The 16,189-nt window shown below is 40.1% G+C and overlaps 1 protein-coding gene across 1 annotated transcript in view; it reads right to left on the bottom strand.

Annotated features, from left to right (window-relative positions):
* Positions 1-15,829, bottom strand: part of LOC136883088 (uncharacterized) — a 93,805-nt gene extending 77,976 nt beyond the window's left edge. The window contains exon 1 of the mRNA XM_067155262.2: positions 15,680-15,829. The gene's annotated coding sequence lies outside the window, so the exon portion shown is untranslated. The remainder of the gene's footprint in view (positions 1-15,679) is intronic.
* Between the last annotated feature and the right edge of the window lie 360 nt (positions 15,830-16,189).

Below are 16,189 nucleotides of genomic sequence, written 5' to 3'. Positions count from 1 at the left end.
ACAGCCAATTTTCCGGAACAATAGTAATGGACACTGTTATGTAATAATTTCATCTACAAACGAAATTATATTCCAACCAAGGGAGAGATGTCCCCGTGAAAATTGGCGATCTTACGAATATTTTAACATGTGGAAAGCAAAAATTTTATTGTCTGCTTGAAGCCGCAACACATCACTTGGGAAGTCGTGGCGAGCCGAGAACGAGTTTTTTTTGTCGTTCAGAGGGGTGCGATACGTCATCGGCGAGACTGTGCCAAGGTTATAGCAAACCACGTGACTGCCTTCGCACGCGCGACCCAGCTTGTTTCTGGAATAGTCTGCGCAAATTAAAGGAGATCATCAGCCAATTACCGTTCTCGCTGAAGAACACACCTCCCTGGGCTAATTAGATATAAGGCCTTGCTTCGAGTGAATCGCTCTCTTAATGCTTAATGCTTTATGCTCTTCTTAATGCTTGTTCGCTGCGTGAGACATCACATTACCGGACCACGTGGAAGGAAAATTTTCAAGTCAAGTCGACGTCCGTTCTACCAGAATTTAGTCTGATAATTAGTGAATTCTGTGGAATAAAAACACCTAGGAGCCAAGTTAAGTGTGACAGTGTAGACGAGCTGTTTATATTCTGCGTGTGCTTGTGCAAAAATACTTAATTTTGTCATCTTAGTTACAGCTTGTGACCAGCAATCAACGGAAGACGTCTTGGAACTGAACATCTCAAGATGAAGAATTCCGCAATTACCAACATCATTTCATCGAGGGACATCCATTGCAGAGCCTCCATGGAGCTGTAAAAATGTAAGGCGTCTCTGGTAATGGGAAGGAGACTGGCCGGAGTATGCTGAAATAACTGACTGTCGACGGGAATCGAACTCTACAAAAACTTGAGTACCTTTTTAATTTAATTTATCTGTCTTATCTTTTGTACAACTAGAGGTCTTTCTTCTTAAGTCGTAGATCTATCAGTTTGCTGTAGTTAGAAATGTTTCATTTTCCTACTTCTTAAGGTGTCGTGGTAGACTAGGTACGTGTGAATGAAATTTTGGAATCTATTAGAGTAGACATGTAGGTTGTCTTTGAATGACTTCCCATGCTTAAGGAGCTTAAGTTTAATAATCACTGACCACACGATAAATCTACTTTATTTGTAATATTGAAAGTTACCGGACGGAAATTTTTCGTGTATATTTTGAGTGAATAGGGTCGAACCTAGTGTCTTTTAAAATCACTTGTTTTTATGATGAAGTCATCTAATTTTACGACATTCCAGGAGAATCAGTAGATGTAATAATCACTTAAATAATAATAATATTGACTAAAGATCGGGTAAAACAGATGTAAACGCTCGTGAGCCATAAAACTACTGTAGAGTTCCTAAATGTGAGATGGAATGTGCTCTGTTCATGAAGGGTCTGGAATATGGCCTATCCTGAGGGATATTTGTTGCATAATTGAGTAATTGATGAATTAGTGGTGATATTGATTTATTCTTGTGTATTTGGAGCGCAAGATAGATTATAATTAGTGGAGCACGTGTTTGCGAGTGTATTTCACAGGTAGGAAGTAAAAATAATGCGAGTAAGGCTCACGCTTGCGATAAATTCAACCTGTAGCCCACATGATGGTAGTGCTTATGGATTTTACTAGAATCTTCCATTATAATCTCATGAATTAGATGAACTTGCGCTGATATGTGAAATGTGTTTCTACCAAGTGATACCCATGACTTCGATCACTAGCCACCATTAATGTAGGAGAATTTCTGTACACGGATTATTTCTGCGAGACATTACGCGTCCCGACCATTGATAAAAATCATAAATAAAATTGCCAAATCAGGATTCGATGTAAATAGTGTACATAAAAACGTGTTTCCCTAGTGTGAATGTGTGTGTGTAAATGTGTATATTTCTCTTGTGCCATGTTGATTTCATTTAATTTTGATCTGGTCGCGCACTCGTTGTGACGCGGATCACATTCATCGTTGTGTGTTGCCTTAAGAAATAATTTCATGCCCTTAAGGGAAAGTTTAATTAAATTAAGTCAAGGAAGACTAGGAAGGAATTTAATTTAATTTTTTAATCAGCGAGATTTAAAAGGAAAGATCATCTCGTTACTTTGCGAAGGCACTCGATTTGTAAACAGAATTTATTTAACTAGCTCACACGTTGGTAATGTAAATTTCTAAAAATCTGAAATACTTTAAGATTAATTTGAATAGAAATGAAATGCAAAGATTAAAGGTAGAAATTTGTCAGCCGCATGATTGCTTTGAAACATTGTGAAAATAAGTCATTAATAATTAATTAAAAATCATTACTCTGAAATGCTAATGATGATCATTAGGTAAATGATGCGGTGGAGAATTAATAAAAACACGATCGTGTGACAATGAAACAGGTTAACTGAATGATAAAATAATAATAATAATAATAATCAAGATAATAATTAATTAATTTTGAGAATTTTGGAAATAGTTTTTCTTTGCTACTGAAGTTCATGTTGGTGTCATTGATCAATATTAAATACTGTAAATGACTAATTCAGTTGTGTATATCGCAAAAACCACGTGTTGAGACGACTTTAAATTGGTGAAACTTTGAACACATGTTAATTTATTTAGTTCTTTCAGTCAAATGTTTGGTTTAAAAAGGCAGGTGGCCTAATTACTTCTTTGGTTTCATTTACAGCACAGTAGAGCTGGAGATATGAACACGTGTCACTCTAAATCGAGGAAGAAATCCGATATTATGAAAGCTCTGTTATGTTAAAAGAAAAATATCATCAAGAATATTTTGTTATTTGTCTGCTTATGTGAATAAATGTCAGAGTGTTGTTTTAATATTTCTTTTTATCCTGCTTGGTCATCAATCCTTAACAACCCTTAAATGCCTCTAGAAAGTGATAGCCAACGATCGAACGGTCCACCTTGGGATTCCTCGCTCGATGGCTGGGCTTAGCTCGGGAAAAATGGGGGCAGTACATTTGCCCCCATATTTCAAATTCCCAATCGCCGCTACTGCTGACGCCAATCCTATGCTGAAAGATTTATTCAGTACTGCGTTTCAGTAGTGGTTAGTAGCATGGTGTGCAATGTGTATATGAATACGAGTGTATTGGGACAATCATCTAGGCGCTGTCCGTCTCCACGACTAAGTGGTTAGCGTACTGGCCTTTGGTCGCAGGAGTCCCGGGTTCGATTTCCGGCAGGGTCGGGAATTTTAACCATCATTGGTTAATTTCGCTGGCACGGGGGCTGGGTGTATGTGTCGTCTTCATCATTTCATCCTCATCACGACGCGCAGGTCGCCTTCGGCGTCAAATCACACCTGCACCTGGCGTGCCGAACTTGTCCTCTGACACTCCCGGGACTAAAAGCCATACGCCATTTCATTTCATCTAGGCGCTGCTAAAATTTCTCACCCGACCATGAATCGAACCTTGGACCCTCTGAACCAAAGTCCTCTACAATGATCATTCAACCAAAGGTGATGATGCTCGTTGTTTAAAGGGGCTAACGTCGAGGTCATCGGCCCCTAATGATACAAAATGAAACGAAATGGAATGACAAGTCAAAAATCCTCCACTGACCGGAATTCAAAACGTGAGGACGAAGAATGGATGGATGGATGGATGGATGGATGGATGGATATGAATTTAAAACAATCAGTGGATCCGACCCGCAATGTCTCGCATTCACAGAAACTGACGGGAAACAACAGTATTACTGACCAAGGGACTGCATCTATAGGTCCAAAATCCAAGTCATCGGCCCCTCATATTGGTACTTATCGCTAGGAAAGTAGAACCATGGTATTTCTCACGTTGTGGTAACCATGGTACTTATGTTGTGGCAGACTCGCGGCATTCCACACAGTATGGTACTGCTCACAGGCATTGAAATTCGCACATGGAATACAGACCTATGGTGTTTCGCACATTGCGGTGTCATTTACAGGCAACGCAAACCTATGGTGTTCATCACATAGGTGTCCTAACCCCCAGGGACCCGCACTATCCCGTGGTGTTCCTCATATAGTGGGTACTAATCACAGGCAAGCAGAACCGTGGCGTCGCTCCTAAAGTGGTACTATAGTATGCGCACTTTTTAGTGATAGATTTTTGTACTCGTTGGAGAAGTAAGAAGGGTTCCGTTAATACTGCCAACTGAATGGAAATGAAATCTGATTTGAATCGATAATATGATCGATCGATATGAATTTTCTAAACCTTTATTATTTTAAGCAAACAAGTGTGTCAGACACACACACAATATATAATACTATATAACATTTCCCGTTGCGAAACGTGTTCCTAGCATGAATTCTATAGTTTGGCTTTGCTGTGTAAACAACAACAGTACGAGTACTTAAAGTGTACGCCAGATGGCGCACAGCGATAAGCGATTCTTAGTTTGTGTTTCAAAGGTTGCCGAAACGAATCTCGAAGACAACCGAAGTCGACCCCTTCAGCACTAGGGTGTAAATCTATCATTAAAAAGTGCGCAGATAGTAATCACAGGTACTGTAGAAGCCGGCAACGCACTCTGTTGCTACTAATCACAAACCTATTTGGTATTTAACATATTACTGCGCGCAAGTAAAAACGACCCATAGTGTTCCCTGCGTGATGGTACTAATCACAAGGAATTTCATGGTTCTAATATAATCATCCCTTGGTCGCCCCTTTTAGTCACCTATTACGACAGGCAGGGGATACCGTGGGTATATTCTTCGTCTGCGTCCCCCACCTACAGAGGGTTGTATTTGGTCCGTGAGGTACATTTTATTTCCCTCAAGTCCGTCGGCAACCCGGTTAGGACCCCTCTATCCGCCACCTGGGAGTATCACCTCTCCCCCTGCTACGCCAGCGTAGTAGGTACGTGGTTCAAACGAAGGGCCAAACTTATTAACTAAAACAATATAAAGATTATATGTTCGAGTTATGGCTCAGCTGTCAAGTCTCGCGCCAAATCTATATCTACAATAAATTTAACAATGCCGCTTATTAAATAACCCAATATTAACTTTGAGAATAGAGCTACTAAATAAAATAAACGTCAAAAAAGCCCTCAAAGAAATTGGCCTACGACTAGAAGACGCGCACTAACTAAACCTTTTGAGAACAAGCATCGTGATTTTCCGGGATGTGAAGTGGACAACTGGAGCTATGTAAGTGGTCGGATGAACGCCTCGTCGACACAGCGAACTAATGAAAACCTACTGCATCAAACGAAATCCGAGTAAACGCCAGAATGTGTAATGAAAGTTATCATGGCCCCCTAGTTAGCCGATTAGCGAATAAATGACAAACTACGCTGTGTTAAACCATAGAAAAAAAGTTTTATGAACTCAAATGCTCCCGATCGGAGGTTGTTTTCTATACACCATCTCTATTCGTCGCCGAATCTCCACGGGGGGTATCAGCGGTGAACCTGTATTCAAGCGATTTCTGCGTTTTGTTTTCATTGCTGTAAGTACCTGCAAAGAAACCCTGCTCGCACAAACAAGTAGAAAGGAATGGCAGAAATTTTGTACTGGCAGCGTCACTAAGAGAAACCAGAAGACTCAAAATTATCTGGAAACAGGGTTTTTTTTTTTTTTTCATTTTACAGAAAGTTGAGGAATTTTGTGTATTTTTTCCAGTTTGTGGCGAGCATTTCAAAAATTGTAACAGACTATTTCATTCACAAAACGTACAGGCTACGCTTACTTTAAATTGTATGTACCTCATAAGTAGTATTTGCGTACTCTCACATGTCGATACTATTACACTGCATGTATTGCGTGTATGGAGTACACACTAATTTTGGTTGCCGCACGTGGGTCCGTATCATATCCGTTATGCCTATTCGGAGCATAACTGGGCATGGGCAACCTCTGTCGACAAAACTCGACTAGTTCCGACCCTTCGAAGGGTGAGCGTATCGATCCAAAGAAAGAAGTCACGAGGGGAGCGGAAATGAATGACTCCAGAGGGCTCGCAAACCTCTCACCGTCGGTGGCAATGAGGTGGCCAAGAAAGATTGTATAGGAAAGACGAAAGAAGCCTGTCACCAGTGGCAGGTGAGCAAACATTCCTCATCGACATCAAAGAGGTTTCATCGCATAGGTATAGTCGCTTAAAAAAAAAAAGTCCTCGCATCGGATTTTATTTTAATTTAAATAGCCTGATTCGCGGTAAAGGCGTGCACAGTTCACCTGGAAGGACGTGGGTTCGATTCGCAGTCAGGAAATCGAAAAATTTAAGACACCAGATTTCGACATCTTTTTTTTTTTTTTTTTTTTTTTTTTTTACTAGGGGCTTTACGTCGCACCGACACAGATAGGTCTTATGGCGACGATGGGATAGGAAAGGTCTAGGAGTTGGAAGGAAGTGGCCGTGGCCTTAATTAAGGTACAGCCCCAGCATTTGCCTGGTGTGAAAATGGGAAACCACGGAAAACCATCTTCAGGGCTGCCGATAGTGGGATTCGAACCTACTATCTCCCGGATGCAAGCTCACAGCCGCGCGCCTCTACGCGCACGGCCAACTCGCCCGGTATTTCGACATCTAGATCGACACATGGCCCCGAGGTTCAATCAGCCTGCTTCAAAATTTAGACCTCGATATCTATGAGTGGACAGATGGGCACAAGTTGTTTTTTTCTTTTTTGCTATTTTGCTTTACGTCGCATCGACACAGATACGTCTTAAGGCGACGATGGGATAGGAAAGGCCTAGGAATGGAAAGGAAGCGGCCGTGGCCTTAAGGTACAGTCCCAGCATTTGCCTGGTGTGAAAATGGGAAACCATGGAAAACCTTCAGGGCTGCCGACAGTGGGGTTTGAACCCACCATCTCCCGATTACTGGATACTGGCCGCACTTGGGTACAAGTCAAAGACTGCCGTAACACACTGTATTCCATAATGCAGTACAAAATGAAACTTGTAAATGGCGAACGATCAGAATAGTACAAGTTGACTACACTTTTTGGCGTACTGTTACTGCATCCCACCCTTTAAAATACCAGCTAAATCTGGCTCCAAAACTGATCAAATTTATGCACTTCTAAAGAATGATTTGAACTACTTGTATAGTAAATATACCATTCATTTTACGGTCTTATTGCACTACAATTCATTTCCTACTAGCTCTTAATTGCATTTGTCTATCAAATTCATTATCAATCATTAAATTCTGGTGAGCACCGAAGATATTTTGAATTTATATGACAATCTTTGGTGAAAAAGCACATCACTGCTCCTGCAGACCAATGGAAGTCCTTAGTAATCGGCCGTTTAAGCCAATCCAGACAGTCGCGCCCTCTCCCCTTTCAGTAACCTCCCTGTCTTAAAAAGCTCCCTGCAACGGCCGGTCCAAGTTCCACGTTGCCAATTCATGGGCCTTGGCTGCCGAACAGCAGCTGCTTTAAAGAAAGTCAAGGGCCATCACATGACTGGGAAAGCTCGCCACTATGTCTCGGATTTCAGTAAAAAGAGGGCCCATGGCTTACGATCGCGAGATTAAAAGCCATGCAAAGTGACTAGCCGAAGGACGAACTTTCACCGATCACACCTCTCATTAAATTGTGTCGATACCTTTGTCCAAAGAAAAGCATGAATGCTCTTGAGATACTTCTGCCATCCTCATCCGCAAAAATGAGCAGGCCAGTCTTATTGGCGATGATATCCACCGACATTTCCACCATAATATAACAAATTCAAAGACTATTTTTAAATGTGCCTTTCTGCTGGTGAAATCTACCTAAAAATGTAAAGCAATCTTCTGGAGATAGACTGGAAAGCCTGAGAGGTAGGGGACCGAGTATGTCGTACGATACCTACAGCCGAATAAATTACCGCCGATCCACCTTGGAATAATAATAATAATAATAATAATAATAATAATAATAATAATAATAAATAATGTGCAAACTCTCTCGATTTCTGTACAGCGCCTAGCGCAGACCGAGAGGATTGGTTAGTGACGGCAAATACAGTGGAGACAATACGCGACACTTGCGGATTTAGCCTTGTTAAAATGGGAGACAATTCGCAAGTGGCGCTCGTAGTGACTGACCTGAAAATTCACGCCAAATTCAAATATCAATGGAAATGCATATACGAAAATGGATAAATAAATTACGTCTAGAAAGAAAGTGTTGAGATATTAACTTCGAAGTTGCTAAAGCAATTCTGGATAAATGAGTGAAGAATTATTTAAAAGGTTATTATTTAAAGACTGAAATTAGACATATAAACAAGATGTGAAATGGCTTGATCTTTCATTTATGCATAACTTTTTTTGCTTTAGCATTCCTGCCTGAACTTTTACGGTTAGATTTGTTTTTTTTTCTCATTTAAAAAACTTTTTACCATCACATTAAGACACTTGTCAATAAAAATATCGGCACATTCCTTACACACATGATGCAATGAATTAACACTTAACATGAAGTCTACTAACAGAAAGAAAATCTATAAAATTAGCCTCAAAAACATTCAAAACTTCCCTATAAGCAATACTTGCTATTACACTAAGGTAAAGCAAATTTGCACCATCATACTGCTTCAACAAAATGTGTACATTTTTTAAGTCACCCATATTTTGTTCAGTGCTTGAGAACACATTACGACATTCCAAATGGGGTAACTTGGCACACAACCAGCCACACACACACACACACACACACACACATGCATTTTCCTGAATTAAATCAAACCCGCAGCTCACACCTACAACAACACATCGGCATTGAAGGTTAACTGCTGCACTAGACAATAAAATATGCGTATTATATTTTAAGCCAGTTAAAATATGGGTCAAGCAGGTCAGAAGATTATTAAGTACTATAAAAATCTCTTTGTCACTGGAAGAATATATATGCAAACACAATATTACTTACATTTTCTTGTCACGAGGGAAACGAAAGAAAGACCGCGCATTCTTCTCTACTGCATAGTTATTGCAGCCAAACACAGCACATACCTTTCCCCTCATGTTGACAGCAGGTATCAAGGAATGACACACGCTACTATTTAATTATGTCAACTCGCTGAAAACGCATAAATAACACCAAAAACTTCACACACAAATACACGTGCTCTTATGACAGAATCAGTAGTTCTCAGGTCACTCCGCTAGAGAGAGCTCTAATAGCTGTCCCTCGATATCTTGCTGAGTGTCGCGGTATTTTATCTACTGTATTTGGTGATGGTTAGGAACATCAGACGTAACATGTGGCACCACGGTGCTTCCGCACCTTTGCTCGGTACCACGTGCTGCGAGCTGTCAGAAATAGCGCTGTTAACGGAGCGATTGTTTACAGAACGGAGGCTCCGGGCGCTTTCAATCGATGCCTCCGGAGAACCTCCGATTGAATTACAAGCGCGTAGTTTAAACTTGGTACGGGAGAAATGAGAAAGAGCATTTGTACAGGAATTTATAACTTGTCGCTATTAATGTGTGAAACTACGCCCCTCCGTTTATACTTTAGTTATTTGGCGATATTACAGATAGCATTCTTACATACAAACGTAATTATGTATCAGAACCTCCGACTGAATGTCAAGCGCGTGTGTGAATTTGGTACGGGAGAAATGAACGAGCATTTTCACAGGAATTTATAACTTGTCGCTATTATTGCGCAAAACTACAATCCTTTAACTTAAAAAAAAAAAAAAAAGTTATTTGTTCGGGGCGTCGACTTATGAAGATATTTTTCCCCTACTTGCACCATATGTGAGGAAACCTGCGTGTATTATGTAAATGGCAGTGTGAGGAAAGGAACGTTAAGGATGACACAGACACCCAGTCCCCAGGCCAGGGATATTAATAATTTACAATAAAAACCCTGACCCGACCGGGAATCGAGCCCGGGGCCGCCGGGTGACAGGCGGACGCGTTGCCACCTACACCGCGGGGCCGTAGTTTAAGAGTCATTCGTGCCATGTTCTACAGCGCAGCACTTACAGACTTGAACCGTTTGAACTTCTCCGTCCGCTCGTAAATAATTATCCCATACTTCTGCACGTTTTTCGCGTTGTTGGTTTTTTTTTTTTTTTTTTTTTATTACACATGTCCAGAAATTAAAAGCGATTTCAAATTTAACTTGAAACTACTGTATTCTAGCGCCAATATAATGGGAATATTTCCATAATAATAATAATAATAATGAACGAAGTGTAAGTTCGGCACAGGTAGGGCCTGCACTTTTCTGAGAAACGACTGAACCTATTTAGAAATGATGTTTGTATCTACAGGGTTTATACCTACAGGTATATGGGATATGTATTATATGTCGATATAATTACATTTTCTTGATAAATGAGAGGATGCGTTAATTACTCTGAATGACCATACGTTCTTTGTTAAGAGGTATTGTATGGAATATCGTTGATACAGAAATTTTGTGTACCTACGTAGGTAACGGTTTTTATAGGGCGCCTACATTCATGGGCGTAAGCGTGAAATTACAGCCCACTACGTCCGTACACTCGGAGCTACTTTTGCGAATAGGAGGCGGCCCTCCGTTAACCTCCGGAGCTCCGTAAATGCTTTGCCTCCGTCGGTAGTACCAAATACAGTAGACAATACACGACACTTACGGACTTCGCCTTCCTAAAATGAGAGACAATTCGACGGTGGCGCTCCTAGTGACTTTACCTGAACAAATCGCGCTAAATTCAAATATCAATGGAAATGTATATACGGAAATGGATAAATAAATTACGTCTAGAAAGACAGTGGTATTGAGATATTAACTTCGAAGTTGCTAAAGCAATTCTGGATAAATAAATGAAGAATTATTTAAAAGGTTATTATTCAAAGACTGAAATTAGACATATAAACAAGGTGTGAAATGGACTGCTGTGAAATGGCTTGATCTTTCATTTATGCATTACTTTTTTAGCTTTAGCATTCCTGCCTGAAATCTTACGATTGGATTTGTCTTTTTTCCTCATTTAAAAACAATTATCATCACATTAAGACATTTGTCAATAAAAATATCGGCACATTCCTTACACATACGATGCAGTGAATTAACATTTAATAGCTGGACAATTTTCCTCTTATCATGAAGCCTACTAACAGAAAGAAAATCTATAAAATCCCGGCTTTAATCTGAGAAGAGGGATAAAAGAAAGAAAAGTTTGAAAATGTTGTCGATAGTGATGCTTTGAGGAATATTTACGTACAATTAGAGTAAAAATGTAACACACCCTTGGCTGTATAGTTGAGGATTTTTAAAGTCGCTGGCCTGGAAATGATCTGAACAGATCTTATAATTCTTATACAAGCGTAACGTCCCTTCGTTCTTGTACACTTTATCCAAATCGCTTCTGTGACATTTCAAAACCCACAGATGACACCTACAACACATCGGTATTGAAGGTTAACTGCTGCACTATACAATAAAATATGCGTATTATATTTTAAGCCCGTTAAAACATGGGTCGAGCAGGTCAGAAGATTATGAAGTACTATAAAAATCTGTCACTGGAAGAATATATATGCAAACACAATATTACATGTTCTTGTCACGAGGGAACCTGAAGAACGAGCGCGCATTTTTCTCTACTTCGTAATTACTGCAGCCAAACACAGCACATAACTTTCCCCTCGTGTTGAGAGGAGATATCAAGGAATGACACACGCTACTATTTAATTATGTCAGCTCACTGAAAACGCATAAATAACACCAAAAACTTCACACACAAATACACGTGCTCTTATGACAGAATCAGTACCGTTCAGGTCTATCCGCTAGAGTGAGCTCCAATAGCTGTCCCTCGATGAGAAAGAAAGTGTGTGGTGGGGACAAACTTGTACAAACAACAAGAACCCAGGTTTGTGGGATATAGCGGCTGAGGGGCTTTAAACAAAACTGAAAAGAGAGAGAGAGAGAAAAAAAGGCTACAGCAGTATTTTATGCTCTGAGCGAATTTCGACAGAGGTAAAGGTTGGCAATTTACCAACTTAAGTGCGGTATTAATAGTCTTGAGATTTTTACAAGACACGATTGATGATGATTCTTGTTTAAAGGGGCCTAACATCTAGGTCATCGGCCACTAATGGTACGAAATGGTATGGCATTTTAAAAATCCATAATCCTCCACTGACCAGAATTCGAAAACGTGAGGATGAAGAATGAATTGATATGAAATTAAAACAATCAGTGGATCCGACCCGCAATGCCCCACATTCCCAGAAACTTAGCGTTAAACTATATAAGTATTAATGATCAAGGGACAGCTTCTAAAGCACAATACTGACTCGATGCTTGTAGTCGAAACGGGTCCAAAATCCAGGTCATCGGCACCTCATCAGGTTCTATCAAATCACGCAAACTATTTAGAAATGAACATTTTATTTCTGATTCAATCCTTAAAAAATTTGACATTTGCAACTTATCCTAATGACCCAGTAGAGAGAAGAGATTACAACTAGGAATGAGATTTTTTGCCTATTGTATTCCTATGGACAGACAGTAGTAGCAACTAGGAGTTAGAGAGGGAGGGGGCATAACTGAAAAAAGAAAAGAGCTACAAAATTGTAAGAATTTTTAATGCTCTGAGCGAATTTTGATATTGACCTAAAGGTTGAGTCTACCAAATTTAGTGCAATAATAGTACTATACAACAAAACTTCCACTAAAGGGACAATAATTACACATGTATTACAATTAAATAGAAGTACAGCGTGATTATACAATTACAAAGTCTCTTTTTTTTACATGTTTTTTTTTGTTATTTGCTTTACGTCGCACCGACAAAGATATGTCTTATGGCGACGATGGGATAGGAAAGGCCTAGGAATTGGAAGGAAGCGGTCGTGGCCTTAAGGTACAGGCCCGGCATTTGCCTGGTGTGAAAATGTGAAACCACGGAAAACCATCTTCAGGGCTGCCGACAGTGGGGCTCGAACCCACTATCTCCCAATTACTGGATACTGGCCGCACTTAAGCGACTGCAGCTATCGAGCTTTTAGCATGTTTTACGTCGCACCGTCACAGATAGGTCTTACGGCAATGATGGGACAGGAAAGGGCTAGGAGAAGGAAGGAAGCGGCCGTGGCTTTAAGGTACATCCCCAGCATTTTCCTGGTGTGAAAATGGGGAAATAGTCTTCAAGGCTGCCGACAGTGAGGTTCGAACCCACTATCTCCCGAATACTGGATACTGACCGCACTTAAGCGACTGCAACTATCGAGCTCTGTACAGTCATTTGGTATTTGACTACATACTAAGAAAGTAATAGACAACACTAGATGGAACTACACGGACATTCATTGAGAGACGGCGAGACTGACGAATGCGCACGGCAAGAGGGTAAATTTCACCCTGGCAAAAAAACCACCAAACCATACCCCCTGCTATTCTTCCTCACAGCACATGGTACGCTGCTGCGCTGTATGAATCTGTTAGCCGCAACGAACGACATTTTGCGAGTACTTCCATTAGTATTTCTTTATAATTAAGGAAATTAAAGGAAGAAAGTAGCTTAAAATGCAATAGGGATTATACAAATTGCTTTTTTTAATATACTTTTAGTTTCAGACGATGTTTAATAACTCAGATTCTTCAGTCTCTCGAAACTTAAAGTCAGGTGGATAAAATAAAAATTTATTTTCTCCACAACGTAGGAGGGCGACTGCCCCTCTGCCCCCCCCCCCCCCCCCCAATCGCTGTTACTGTGTACAGAAAACTTGGGCTTTCAAGATATAAACCCGTTTTAGGCTCTTTAGCAAACATTCGTTGGTTTTGTGCAAATAAATACCTGTTTCAGGGGTTCGTACCTATTTGGAGCATCATTGCCTATTTAATGTCTTGTGAACAGTCTTTTAAGGAAGGCGGTTTTCTTCCAATGAATTATATTCTAAACTGGTGTGGTCGACAGAATTGCTTCGTTTCTCAACATCTGTTTACCGCACTAACAATAAGGAGAATTCTCGGAAGTCGACTGAAATAGCGCTCGGAGAAATTCCTTCAGAACAAATAAGGGATAATTTGATATCTGAGAAAGCAGCCGTTGTCAGGGGAAAAAGTTGATAGGGACTTGCAACGAAATCCAGAACAGAAAGAAATATTAAAAGTAACCAGTATGCTACGAGATGAGGTAGGTGAAGCAGTAGGCCTAAAACCTGATTACAGTATTCAGGAGATAGCAGGTTCGAACCCCACTGTCGGCAGCCCTGAAAATGGTTTTCCGTGGTTTCCCATATTCACACCAGGCAAATGATGGGGCTGTACCTTAACTAAGACCACGGCCGCCTCCTTCCCACTCCTAGCCATTTCCTGTCCCATCGTCGCCATAAGACCTGTGTCGGTGCGACGTAAAGCAACTTAAAAAAAACTGATTAAGTGGCCTTGATATTTTGTCCCATTACTTCGTATTCTAGAGAAAAGCACTGTTGGGGTGACGAAATGGAGGTGGGGACAGGCAGTTACTTCCCTTAGTAATTGTATCTGTGAATGAGAGCTTAATCGGAATGCCAAATTGGTCAGCAGTCCGCTGCCGTCATCTGACAGTAGCGAGGCAAATTTTAGCATGACGGAGCTCCCCCTCACATGTCAGCTGATGTTCTCAAGTGTGATGTTGAGCGATCTTTCTCATAATACAAAAGCATTATCCATGAAAACACGACCGTTACCTAAAAAATTTCAGAAGTTGTTAACTTCTAAATTTCTTTCATGTACATAGACTGTTGTAAATTGTAATTTTTCCATGCCATTTGGCTGCCTAATTTACACAATGGTGGCTATTTTTTGTGCCTATGTAACTGCCTATTTTCACTGTTTTAGTGCATGTAAATCCTGACCCTAGTCATAACAGTCTTGAGCAGTGACATTTCACTTATTGGACGTTTGTTTTAAAATTGCAAGCAAGTTTCCGTTATACTATGTTTGATTTTTACACAACTTAATTCGGACAAAATAGAGCTCTATTTGTGTATAGTGTAAGTAAAAGTATTTCAACCATCATAATCTGGAGATATTTTAAAGAGGATAAATACTGACTAACTTCAACCCCAACAGAGAATTCGCCGATACGTTCAAAGTGCTGTTTACAAGCTTGTACCACACCATATGACGCAACAGGAGTGGTCTTAGCACATGGCCTTCCAGAAAATTCCAAACATCAGACATCTCTTTTCTAAAGTATAATTATGATCACTCAGCATTTTCGCAACTTAACTAGTTCCTCGTGCCTTAATGAATGTGTCTAATGGAATTTAAGAGAGTCTGCTAATGAAATGGCGACGGTCGGCTTGAGTACTGTAACCGTCCGCTTCTTTACCGTAAGCAGACGTTCACAAATTTTACAGTCAATAATTAGCATTTTCTGACAAAATACACATTTTTCGTACATTCAAAACAAAAATGGATATCCTGTGCATTATTACTCCCAAATTTTGTATTCAACATGCAATTTAATTTTATTCGAGGATTCACTGCTGCTTATTCTGTTCATACGCATTTATCTGAATCATGAGATGCACGTTAAATTAGTAACAGTATTTCAATGGGTGGAACTTATCTCTCTTTTGGAGAACATATGCAGATATTTTGAATAACAAGTGGAAACAGAAATTGTACGCAACTTAACACTAATGAAATTCAGCTCTCGGAAACTATAACATATCACAGCGACAGATAACAAGAAAAATCGTACACTAATTTTTGGTTTGTTAAACTCACCTAAAGAAGTTTGCAGGGATTCAAGAATAGCTTTTAGTAACGGCAGCAGCAAAGTGACATTCACCGTTTCTGGAACTAAAGTGTCTGCTCGGCGCCTTCTAGAGAGGGGGTAACTATTTGTGTTGTTAGTGCTACCATCTATTGGTGCAGATGTGAGTTAGGTCGGTTCACCCCGTAATCGATTGAAGGAGAGATACGGGAGAACTCTGCAGGGAAGTTGTAGAGGACTTCCGCTTGTTCTACAACTTTCGAGGGCTTGTGTTCTTTATACGACCAGAAATTTCGTCACAGAGCTTCTAACCGACTCCTCCAAGGTCTGATTTGTACTATGAGCTATTGAAGTTGAAAGAAATACTCCGTGACGAAGGGGGTGATCTGGTAATACATTGTTCCATTAAATAATATAAACGTAGAGTAGGGTCACTAGATTACAAGTCGACTGCTGTTGATTATTAGGCCCTATTTAGGATTAGATTTTTTAACACGAACCATAAATCTCACAAAGATTAC

Source organism: Anabrus simplex, chromosome 11, assembly GCF_040414725.1.
Source record: "Anabrus simplex isolate iqAnaSimp1 chromosome 11, ASM4041472v1, whole genome shotgun sequence".
NCBI lineage: Eukaryota > Metazoa > Arthropoda > Insecta > Orthoptera > Tettigoniidae > Anabrus > Anabrus simplex.
Note: the sequence above shows the minus strand (reverse complement) of the source record. Positions and strands in the feature narration are given on the sequence as shown.